We start from the raw sequence: 12,648 nt of genomic DNA on the forward strand, positions 1-12,648 counted from the left end.
ATGCTCAATGCACAATCAGCAGGGGTGGCCAAACTGCAGCTTGGGAGCCACATGTGGCTCTTTCACACATATTGTGTGGCTCTCGAAGCCCCTGCCGCCCTGTTAGCAGACTTGGAGAAAGCATTTCTCTCTTTAAATCACTTCTCCAAACCAAGCCAAATGGCAGCTTGCATTTAAAGTTACTTTCTTTCCTCCTCCTCTCTCCTTCCCTTCTCCTCCTATTTTCCTCCCTCCCTGTCTTGTGGCTCTTGAACAGAGAGCCAGTTTGGTGTAGTGGTGAAGTGCGCGGACTCTTATCTGGGAGAACCGGGTTTGATTCCCCCACTCCTCCACTTGCACCTGCTGGAATGGCCTTGGGTCAGCCATAGCTCTCTCGCAGGAGTTGTCTTTGAAAGGGCAGCTTTTTGGAGAGCTCTCTCAGCCCCACCCACCTCACAGGGTGTCTGTTGTGGGGGATGGTGATTAAGGAGATTGTGAGCTGCTCTGAGTTTATGGTTCAGAGAGAAGGGCGGGGTATAAATCTGCAGTCTTCTTCTTCTTATCTGATGTTCACGTCTTGTGGCTCTCAAACATTTGAGATTCAGGTCTTGAGGCTCTCAGACATCTGATGTTTATTCTATGTGGCTTTTACGTTAAGCAGGTTTGGCCCACCCCTAGCCTAGCCTAGAGCATCCCTGACAAGGGTTTGTCCTGCCACTTCTTAAAGACTCCCGGGGAGGGGGAGTTCACCACCTCTCCAGGGAGCTGATTCCACTGAGAGAGCCAGTTTGGTGTAGTGGTTAAGTGTGCGGACTCTTATCTGGGAGAACCGGGTTTGATTCCCCACTCCTCCACTTGCACCTGCTGGCATGGCCTTGGGTCAGCCATAGCTCTGGCAGAGGTTGTCCTTGAAAGGGCAGCTGCTGTGAGAGCCCTCTCAGCCCCATCCACCTCACAGGGTGTCTGTTGTGGGGGAGGAAGGGAAAGGAGATGGTGAGCCGCTCTGAGACTCTTTGGAGTGGAGGGCGGGATATAAATCCAATATCTTCTTCTTCTGCAGAACAACTCTTACTGTCAAAAAGCTTTTCTTCATATCTAGCCGGTACCTTCCCGCCCTTCATTTAGACCCATTCTTGGTGTCCTTCGTCTGCTGCTAAGGGGAAGAGCTCCCTGACCTCCGAAGTGACAGCCCTTCAGATGCTTCAAGAGAGCCGTCGTGTCCCCCCTCAACCTCCTCTTCTTCAGACTGAACATTCCCGAGCCCCTCTGCCTTTCTTTATTGCGTTTCCCAAGCAGAGACTCCACCGGCGAAGCATTTCCCATCACAGCAGTTCCGTGCCGGGGCAAAGAGCTTCACCCGTTGAATTCCTGCCCGCCTTGGTCAGGAGGCTGCCGCCTTGCCAACAGGATCCAAGACTGTGGGGTCTGTGGTGACTCCTCCCGTCTCGGCTGAAGCCTTTTTCCCCCTCTGCTTCCCAGACTGAGCCCTGACCTATTTCCAGCCCCACCCTGGGCTTGCTTTCGACATGCGGAGGGTTACGTAAAAGACGGATGAATTGTAATCCCGTTTTCTGACGGGGGGATTAGGATTAATTTCATCTTCCTCCAAGCCACAAAACGGACGGGCTGTCCTCTGGGGATGGGTGGGGGAGAGAGAGCTGCAGAGTTCCTCGCTGCTTGGCCGACCGTAGAGAAAGATGTCACGCTCAAATCCCTTCAGTGCATAACATCTCAGGAGCTGGATCGCCATCTCCTACGTTTTTTATCCCACCCTTACAGTGTCAGATTAAACCCTGTGGAGGCCCCTAGGCCAGGGTTGTCAAACATGTGACCCAGGGGTCAAATCAGGCTCCTGGAGGGCTCCTATCAGGCCCCCAAGCAACTGGCTGCCATCTGCTTCTTCTCTCTTCCTTCCCTAGCAGAAGAAGATGAAGATGATATTGGATTTATATCCCGCCCTCCACTCCGAAGAGTCTCAGAGCGGCTCACAATCTCCTTTCCCTTCCTCCCCCACAATAGACACCCTGTGAGGTAGATGAAGATATTGGATTTATATCCCGCCCTTCACTCCAAAGAGTCTCAGAGAGGCTCACAATCTCCTTTCCCTTCCTCCCCCACAACAGACACCCTGTGAGGTAGATGAAGATATTGGATTTATATCCCGCCCTCCACTCCGAAGAGTCTCAGAGCGGCTCACAATCTCCTTTACCTTCCTCCCCCACAACAGACACCCTGTGAGGTAAATGAAGATATTGGATTTGTATCCCGCCCTCCACTCTGAAGAGTGTCACAGCGGCTCACAATCTCCTTTACTTTCTCCCCCCACAACAGACACCCTGCGAGGTAGATGAAGATATTGGATTTGTATCCCGCCCTCCATTCCGAAGAGTCTCAGAGCGGCTCACAATCTCCTTTCCCTTCCTCCCCCACAACAGACACCCTGTGAGGTGGGTGGGGCTGGAGAGGGCTCTCACAGCAGCTGCCCTTTCAAGGACAACCTCTGCCAGAGCTATGGCTGACCCAAGGCCATTCCAGCAGGTGCAAGTGGAGGAGTGGGGAATCAAACCCGGTTCTCCCAGATAAGAGTCCGCGCACTTAACCACTACACCAAACTGGCTCTCCACAGCTTGCTTTGCCAGGCTTGCTCAATAGCACAGGAGCTACAGAGCAAAACCTCTATTTTCTCCATTGGCTGAGGCTCCTCCCTTGGGGAAGATGGGGGAGGGGGATGCAGAGCTTGCTTTTCCAGACTCTCTCAATCACAAAGGAAAGCTATGGAGCCAAGCCTCTCTTCTTTCTATTGACTAAGGCTCCTCCCTCTCCTGGCCCCCTGGGGAAGGAAGGGAAAGAGCCAGAACTTCCTCTGCCCACTTCCCAGCTAACCAGGGCCATCGACGAAATAGCACCCCGGCGCCCTCTGCGCCCTCGTATGAGGCTGGCCCCATGGTACACCTTGGAATTGCGCCAGCTGAAACAAGGGCTCAGACGACTAGAGAGGCAGTGGAGACATACTCGGGACGAAGCAATGAGAACATCCTACAGAACGTTTATGAAGTCGTATGAGATGGCAGTCAAGGCTGCAAAGAAAAATTACTTTGCAACCAAGATTGCATCTGCAAATTCGCGCCCAGCACAATTATTTAGAATAATTGGGGACCTGATAACATTGCCACAAGGCAAACCAAATATTAGAGAATTGGAGATTGGCTGTGAGGCATTTGCGAAATATTTTGCAGATAAAATCTCATTGCTCCGCCAAGACCTGCCTACCACCTTGGATACAGTGAGCGAAATTGAGGCTCCGGGCCTGTCTTCGGATTTGGTGCTGGACCATTTCGACCCACTCAACCTGGAGGAAGTCGATAGGATCCTCTCTGCTGCTCGCCCAACAACATGCGATCTGGATCCTTGCCCCTCTTGGCTGATTAAATCCTGCCAGAGGGAGCTTAGATGTCCTTTACGGGACATCATAAATAGATCCCTCACCGAGGGGCACTTTCCAACGCCCTTGAAAGAGGCGCTGGTTCGCCCTCTTTTAAAAAAATGTACAGCAGACCCGGCCGAATTGGCGAATTACCGGCCGGTGTCCAATTTACCATTTTTAGGTAAAATCATTGAAAGGGCAGTGGCGTTGCAGCTTCAGAGGTTCCTAGATGACGCTTCCATCCTTGACCCGTGCCAGTCTGGGTTCCGACCGGGCCATGGGACGGAGACGGTGCTGGTCGCCTTGGTAGATGACCTCCAGCGACATCTGGATCGGGGCGGCACTGCGGTACTGATGTTACTAGACCTGTCGGCGGCATTTGATACAGTCGACCATCAGTTGCTAAAGTGCCGCCTCGCCGACATAGGGGTTGGGGGGTTGGCCTTGCAATGGCTTTCCTCCTTCCTCTCCGGTCGGGGACAAAGGGTGGCTATTGGGGGGGAGCGATCCCAGAGGCGCACACTTGATTGTGGGGTGCCTCAGGGGGCAGTTCTCTCCCCAATGTTATTTAACATTTATATGCGCCCCCTTGCCCAGATTGTCCGGAGGTTTGGGCTGGGTTGCCATCAATATGCTGATGACACCCAGCTCTATCTGCTAATGGACGGCCGGCCCGACTCCGCCCCGGGGAATCTGGATCGGGCTTTACAGGCTGTAGCGACGTGGCTCAGGTTGAGTGGGCTGAAGTTGAATCCAGCGAAGACAGAGGTCCTTTGCGTGGATCGCGGCGCTCTAGGAGGGGAAATAGCTCTCCCAACCTTCGACGGCGCGCTATTGAAACCCGCGCGCCAGGTAAAGAGTTTGGGCATTTTACTGGAGCCTTCATTGTCAATGGAGGCCCAGATAGCAGCCACTGCCAAGTCAGCATTCTTCCATCTGAAGCGGGCAAGGCAGTTGGCCCCCTTCCTGGAGCGTCGCGACCTCGCAACAGTGATCCATGCAACGGTCACCTCAAGACTGGACTACTGTAATGCCCTCTACTTGGGGCTACCTCTGTGCCGGACTCGGAAGCTGCAGCTGGTGCAGAACGCGTCGGCCAGGCTATTATTGGGGCTCCCAAAATGGGAGCACATACGGCCGGGACTGCGCGAACTGCACTGGCTGCCAATTACCTACCGAGTCCAGTACAAAGTGTTGGTTATTACCTTTAAAGCCCTATATGGCCGAGGACCAGCCTACCTAAGGGACCGTCTCTCCCCATATGAACCCCAGAGGGCACTGAGGTCGATGGGCAAAAATAAATTGACTATCCCTGGGCCGAGAGAGGTCAAACTTCAAGGCATCAGAACTCGGGCCTTCTCGGCCGCGGCTCCTGTACTGTGGAATCAGCTCCCGGAGGAAGTGCGGGCCCTGCGGAACCTTGACCAGTTCCGCGGGGCCTGCAAGACCGCTCTTTTTAGGCAAGCCTATGCTGATATCTGCTGAGTTGCTAAGAATAAGGAGCCGCCATCTACTATACGATTATGGAACCATCTAAACTGGCAGAACCAGCGCCAAACAAGTTTACTGCTGCCAGATTTATTCTATGTAATGAATTATGTATTTTAAATATTTTAACTTAATTAACTGGTTTTTATGTTTAATTTCTTTAATTGTTAAATTTTAAAGTTTTATCCTTTGTTAAATATGTGAAATGTTGTTAGCCGCCCTGAGCCGCCTAGGCGGGGAGGGCGGGATATAAATGTAAATATAAATAAATAAATAAATAAATTCCCTGGATCCTGTGGGAGAAATACAATGAAAGCACCTTTAAGACCGAGTGCTAATGTTTTATTTTATGTTTTAAGTAAAGCATGTTTTATTTTAAGGTTTTTTTTGGGGGAAAATCTTTTATGTCTGTCTGTGTCCTTCATAATGTTTATATCTCTGTTGCTTAATCTTAAATAGGCACACAAATGGCCCAGCCCAACATGGCCCGACCCGACAAGGTCTCATTTATGTCAGATCTGGCCCTCGTAACAAATGAGTTTGACACCCCTGCCCTAGGCAGTCGAAATCTTGGAGCCCTCCCTCCCCCCCCCCCCGCAAATTATCTCAGAGTGAGCGCCCGTTCCACCACCCACGGCCCCCACTGCAGCCTGCAGGCCCCTTCTCAAAAGCCTCTTTTACTAAGCTGCAGGGGAGAGGCAGAGAGAGGCAAACTTGGCAACAACGCCAGCAGCAGCCGCTCCAGGCGAGTCAGGCAGAGAGCAGCTCAGTTGCTGGGGGAGAAACCAGTGGGGGGAGAGCCAGCCCCAGGGCCCCTAAAGGCCTAATTGGTAATAGGACTCTGCACCCTTAGGACAGCGTAGGTGGCTTTCGTTCCCTCCCTTTAATTTTCACAACATCTCTGCAAGATTGGGTAGGTTGAGAGAGGATAGCCTGAATCGATCCAGTGAAAAATGTGGCTGCGTGGGGATTTGAATTTGGGTCTCCCCAACCCTTTTTTTGACTCTTGAGCAGCTATTCAAGAGTCAGCTTTAGGACAGAAAAGGAGAAGAGATTGGATTAATACCCCACCCTTCACTATCCAAAGGAATCTCTTTCCTTTCCCTTCCCTTCTCCACAACAGACTCCTCATGAGTTGGGTGGGGCTGAGAGAACTCTGACAGAAACTGCTCTTGGGAGAACAGCTCTGAGAGAAGTGGGACTGACCCAAGGTCACCCAGGTAGCTGCACGCAGAGGAGTGGGGAATTGAACCCGTTCTCCCAGAGAAGAGTCCATGCACTTAACCACTACACCAGTTCCCACTGAGGAACTGCACTCATAAGGTGGGATATGAATGAAATCAGTAAATATTAAAACATTTTGACTCCAGTTTTTCAATGGAAATTCCCATCCAAATCCCTTTATTGTCATAGAAATAAAAAGTTGTTGTTGTTCATTCGCTCAGTCGAGTCCGACTCTTTGTGACCCCATGAACCAAGTCACGCCAGGCCCTCCTGTCTTCCACCATCCTCCGAAGTCTGCTCAAATTTGTGTTTGTTACATCAGTAATGCTGTCCATCCATCTCTTCTTTTGCCGTCCCCTTCTTCTTTTGCCTTCTGTCTTTCCCAGCATCAGGGTCTTCTCCAGTGAGTGCTCCCTTCTCAATGGGTGGCCAAAGGATTTGAGCTTCAGCTTCAGCATCTGACCTTCCAGGGAACAGTCTGGGTTGATCTCCCTTAGGGGACTAACTGATCTGATCTTCTTGCAGTCCAAGGGACTCCCAAGTTTCTTCTCCAGCACCACAGCTCAAAAGCATCTATTCTTCTGCGCTCAGCCTTCCTTATGGTTCAGCTCTCACCGCCATACATTACTACTGGTAATACCATCGCTTTGACTATACGGATTTTTGTTGGCAGGGTGATGTCTCTACTTTTTATTATACTGCCCAGGTTCACCATAGCTGTCCTCCCAAGGAGCAAACATCATTTAATTTCATGGCTACACCATCTGCAGTGATCTTGGAATAAAAACTACAGCATGACAAATTTACAGAGAGTTTCAGTTATAAACACCAGTCAAACATCAAGGAAGGGAGCTAATCTTTTGCTCCCTGATGATTATAGCAGCCAAAAGGTACTTTGCAACTAGGCTTGTGATATGGGAACATTGGTCAGATAATAAAAAGAAAACTCACTTTGCCTCAGGTAATCCATAAAGGTTAGACAGGATAGGTTTGATTATACAGTCCCACACTTTACCGTAAAAATCGCAATGAAGCAAGACATTGAAAGTTTATCAACTCTGTCTGCTTTGTAAAAGAGAGGATATTTCCCCCCTCCCTCCAACAAAGACAGGAAACAGCTTACACTGCTCACCTCCCCTTCACTGTATCCTCACAACAACCCTGTTAGGTGGGTCTGATAGAGGGCATGTGACTGGGGCAAGGTCACCTCGCAGCCTTCAGTGGTAGATTGAGGATTTGAACCCAGCTCTCGATAGTCCTGTCCACAGGTGGCCAAACTGTAGCTCAAAAGCCACACGTGGCTCTTTCACACATATTGTATGACTCTTGAAGCCCCCACCACTCCATCAGCCAAAGAAGAAGAAGATATTGGATTTATATCCCACCCTCCACTCCGAATCTCAGAGTGGGACTGAGAGAGCTCTCACAGCAGCTGCCCTTTCTAGGACAACCTCTGCCAGAGCTATGGCTGACCCAAGGGCATGCTAGCAGGTGCAAGTGGAGGAGTGGGGAATCAAACCCGGTTCTCCCAGATAAGAGACTCTGTACTTAACCACTACACCAAACTTGCATTTGTCTTTTGAAATCATGTCGCCAAGCCAACTGGCAGCTTGGAGAATTCATTTAAAATTAAAGTTTCTTTCTTTCCACCTCTCTCTCCCCATCTATTTTCCTTCCTTCCTTCCTTCTTTCCTTCCTTCCTTCCTTCCTTCCTTCCTTCCTTGTAGCTCTCAAACATCTGATGTTTATTTGATGTGGCTCTTACATTAAGCAAATTTGGCCACGCTGTCCTAGTCATACCACACCAAACCTTTAATGGCATAACAGTTGCAAACAAAAATACACTGAATATAAAAAATTTAAACATTGGAGATAAAATCAAAATGAAACCGAGCTTACAGATGCATTCATACTTGGTCAGATTTAAATTTAAGGACGTCAGCCAAAAATTTTGCCACCGCCTCGCTAACCTCCCCCTCAGTATCGTTCAATAAATAATAACAGGGTGGAAGAATAGACAAATCTGGAGAGAAAGAAAGCTTGCAAAATAAAATAAACGGAGATTATGATAAAAGGAACAATCAAGCAATATATGCTGAATTGAGTTGGGAATATTCGCTCCACAGGAACAGAGTCTGTCGCCTCAAGGGACTCGATATCTCCCTTATAAAACTTGGGAGGGAAACGCATTTAGTCTAGCCAACATAAATGCCCTCCGATGACTTGGAATGGTCACGTTTGATAGATAATGGGACATATTGCCGCAGAAAGCATAAAGATCTAAGGGAGCTGGGGAGCAGATATAAGGCTCTGTTGGACGTAGTTTCATTTCCTCCAACTCCAACAGTCTCAATTTAATACATCTGAAGATATATGACTCATCAGAAGTACAAAAATCATCAACTTCTATCCCCAACTGGTGAAGTTTGGACATAGGATCTGCTGACCAGGATGAAATATATGGGTCTCTTTTCATACAATCAAGAAGGCTGTTAGGATCTGTTCTAAAGTGGATTTTGAGCCAGAATTCAAACACTGCAATCCAAGCTTTTGTCTCCACCAAAGACCCACTTCAGAGCAGAGAGCAAAGTAGGACACACATTTTGGCATACCAAGAACTTGTTTAAAGAATGAGGCTTGAATGCCCTCCACTTTCCTGGTAAATGCTGAGATCCATATAGTTATACCATAGAGAATTTGGGCTAGCGTTTTAGCTTTGAACACCTTAATTGCTGCGGGAACGAATTGGTTGCCCCTTGCAAAGAAAAACTGTTTAATTTGAGCAACCGAACATTTTGCCAAGTTGACGGTGTTGTTACGATGTGAAACCCAGCTTGACTTGTGATTAAAAGTGATCCCCAAGTATTTAAAAAAAATTGTTTGCTCAGTTGTCGAGTTGCCAATAAACCATCTCTGTGGGCGCCAGCAATTTGAAAAGACAACTGCTTTAGATTTGGCATAATTGATAGAGAGTGAATTACAATTACAGTAGTCATAGAAGGCATTCAAATACCTTTGCGGGCCCACGCTTGTGCAAGAGAGGATGGTAGTATCATCGGCATAAAGTAATAAGGGGACCGCTCGGCCTGCTAGTTGAGGCGGATGACCATTAATAGGGTTCAAAAATTGTACCAGGTCAGTTAAAAATAAATTTAAAAGATGCGGGGCCAGCACGCAACCTTGTTTAACCCCCTTTAACACTGGGATTCTGCTAGTCAAGTCACCGCTAGAAGAAAATTTCACTTGGCAAAAAGTATTAGAATGAAGTTTCCTCAAGAGAAACAGCAGACGAGGGTCCATTCCCAGGTAACCTAGCTTAATCCATAGTTGGGCTCTATCTATTGAATCAAATGCGCCCTTCAAGTCGATGAAGGCAGCGTATAATTTTTTTGTCCCGGTATGCCTATATTTTTCAGCAAGGAAGGCCAGAGTGCAGCAATGGTCCATAGCAGATTTGCCTTTGGAGAAGCCAATTTGTTCAGGACTGATGATGGTGCCGAAGCACATCCAGTCAGTTAACCGGAGTTCTAAATGTTTGGCATACAATTTGCCCACTGTAGATGATAAACTAATAGGGTGGAAATTTTCTAGTAACTCCAACCCCCCCCCCCCACCCTTTTTGTAAATTGGGATAATTATAGAATCAAGCCAAGAGTCTGGGATGGAGCCATGCAGATCAATGAAAGAGAACAATTTTGCAAGGGGCAAGAGCCACCGATCGGCAGACTTTGTAAATACCTCAGCGGGAAGGCCGTCAGGGCCTGGTGCTTTACCCGCTTTTAAATCCTTCAATAAATCACTGATTTCCTCTAGAGTTACTGGAGGCCAGACCAATATATCAGTAACTGGGGTTTGCTAAGATAGGAGGGGATACACACTTAACCACTCCACCAAACTGGCATTTGTCTCTTGAAATCATGTCTCCAAGCCAAGCCAGCTGGCATCTTGGAGAATGCATTTAAAATTAAAGTTTCTTTCTTTCCACCTCTCTCTCCATCTATTTTCCTTCCTTCCTTCCTTCCTTCCTTCCTTCCTTCCTTCCTTCCTTCCTTCCTTCCTTCCTTCCTTCCTTCCTTCCTTCCTTCCTTCCTTGTCGCTCTCAAACATCTGATGATTATTTGATGTGGCTCTTACATTAAGCAAGTTTGGCCACGCCATCCCAGTCTGACATTTTGGCAGGGCTGCTAATTCCTTCCCTTGCCACTGGCAGGGGTTAAGGGCCAGGTAGGGATCTGGGGATCCTGGAGGTTTGGGGAAGAAGCCTGGGGAGAACAGGGACCTCAGTGGGGTACCCCTCCCCCCAATGCTTGTTTCACAGTGGGGGTGCTTTCCTCCCTCCCTCCCTCCCTCTCTCTGCTGCCAGCACATTCTTGGCTTCTCACGAGCAAACGTTTGCTTCCATCGCAAATAGCAGAGGGATGTTGTGGAGCTGAACTGTGCCAAGACGATCTGATTCCCTTCGGATCTTGGCACTGCCAGTCTCAACAGCATCCTGAAGTGGGTGTCCGATTTTGAGACACCATCGCTTGGTTTTTCTGAGGACTGACGCCTGCCAAAATCTCTTCCTGTACAAACACTGGGAGGGAGGAAGCTCTGGCAGTAATGTGGGGCAGGATGTTCTGAGCCCCCCTGTTTTGAGCCCGGCAACTCCCACTGCCATCCTGAAGCGAGCGGCCAGTTTTGAGGCCCCTGCCCTTATTTGCAGAAGAGCTGTGCCTGCCACAGACAAAGATAACTTCTGATACAAACTTGGGGCAAGGGGGAGGCTTCTGCAGATAACTTAAACCAGGATTTTCCAATTTGTTTCACATTTGGCACTGCCACTCCCAGGACCATCCTGAAGCCAGCAGCCAATTGAGGAAAAGAAGAAGAAAGAGGAGGAGGAGGAAGAAGAAAAAGAAGAGAAGGAGGGAAAAGAGTAGGAGGAGGAAGAAGAGGAAGAGAGGAGGAAGAAGGGAGGAGGAAGAAGAAGAAGGGGAGGAGGAGGAGGAGAAGAATAGAATTGCAGATTTATACCCCGCCCTTCTCTCTGAATCAGAAACTGAGAGTGGCTTACAATCTCCCATATCTTCTCCCCTCACAACAGACACCCTGTGAGGTGGATGGGTCTCACAGAAGCTGCCTTTTCAAGGACAACTTCTGCCAGTGAAGGAGTGGGGAATCAAACCCGGTTCTCCCAGATAAGAGTCCATGCACTTAACCACTACACCAAACTGGCTCTCAACTGGAGGAGGAGGAGGAAGAAGATGATATTGGATTTATACCTCACCTTTCAGTCAGAGTGGCTTACAATCTCCTTTCCCTTCCCCTCCTCAAAACAGACACCCTGTGAGGTAGGTGGGGCTGAGAGAGCTCTCCCAGAAGCTGCCCTTTCAAGGACAACTCTGCGAGAGCTATGGCTGACCCAAGGCCAGTCCAGCAAGTGCAAGTGGAGGAGTGGGGAATCAAACCCAGTTCTCCCAGATAAGAGTCTGTGCACTTAAACACTACACCAAATTATCTGTCTTTATTTTTCTCAGGGGGAGGGGGAAGACATGCCTGCCACAGACTGATGGAAGATATGTCTTTTGAATGTCAGGCCACTCCATACGATTCTTTAAAGATTCATAGCTTCGGTTTTGGCCCTCCCAGATCAACCCCTTCACTAAAACCCTGGATTTTTAGAGTTCTCCAACTGTGGATTCGGAATCAGCTCCCCAGAGAGGTGGCAACCAATGCTCCCTCTAAGCTGTGGAGTCTTGGGAGCAAAAGTTCTGCTTTGTGAGCTTCTGGCATTCGTGTTGTGGGCGACCGATTTGGTTACGCGTTAATTAGTCTGCTCTGGGGGCCGTCCTTCCTGAGCTGAGACAAACATGTGTGAGCCGGAGGCTAAGGAAACTGTGAGCTAGCTCACACTAACTCAGAGGGAACACTGGTGATTGCTCCCCGTCTCTGGCAGTCTTTAAGCGGAGGCTGGACAAACACTTGTCAGGGATACTCTAGGCCAGGGGTGGCCAAACTTGCTTAATGTAAGAGCCACATAGATGTTTGAGAGTTGCCAGACACCACCATCAGATGTTTGAGGGAGGGAGGGAGGGAAGGAAGGAAGGAAGGAAGGAAGGAAGGAAGGAAGGAAGGAAGGAAGGAAGGAAGGAAGGAAGGAAGGAAGGAAGGAAGGAAGGAAGGAAGGAAGGAAGGAAGGAAGGAAGTTGTTTTAACTAATTTAATTTAATGTTTAATTTAACTGTTCTATTGTGACTATTGTATATTGTGAGTCGCCCTGAGCCTGCTTCAGCAGGGAGGGCAGGATATAAATAAACTAAACTAAACAGATGGGGAGGGGAGATGGAAAGAAGGCAACTTTGATTTTAAATGCATTCTCCAAGCTGCCAGCTGGCTTGGAGAAGTCGCATTTTCACAGCCTGAGCCTGCCTCGCAAGGTTGTGAGGCTAATAAATCTGAAGAGGGGAGAAACGTGGGCACCACCCTTCACTCTTGGGAAAAAATGAAGTTTGGACAGAGAGAGAGATGCCCAATCAAGCCAATGATAAAGG

This window comes from Heteronotia binoei, chromosome 1 (assembly GCF_032191835.1).
Source record: "Heteronotia binoei isolate CCM8104 ecotype False Entrance Well chromosome 1, APGP_CSIRO_Hbin_v1, whole genome shotgun sequence".
NCBI lineage: Eukaryota > Metazoa > Chordata > Lepidosauria > Squamata > Gekkonidae > Heteronotia > Heteronotia binoei.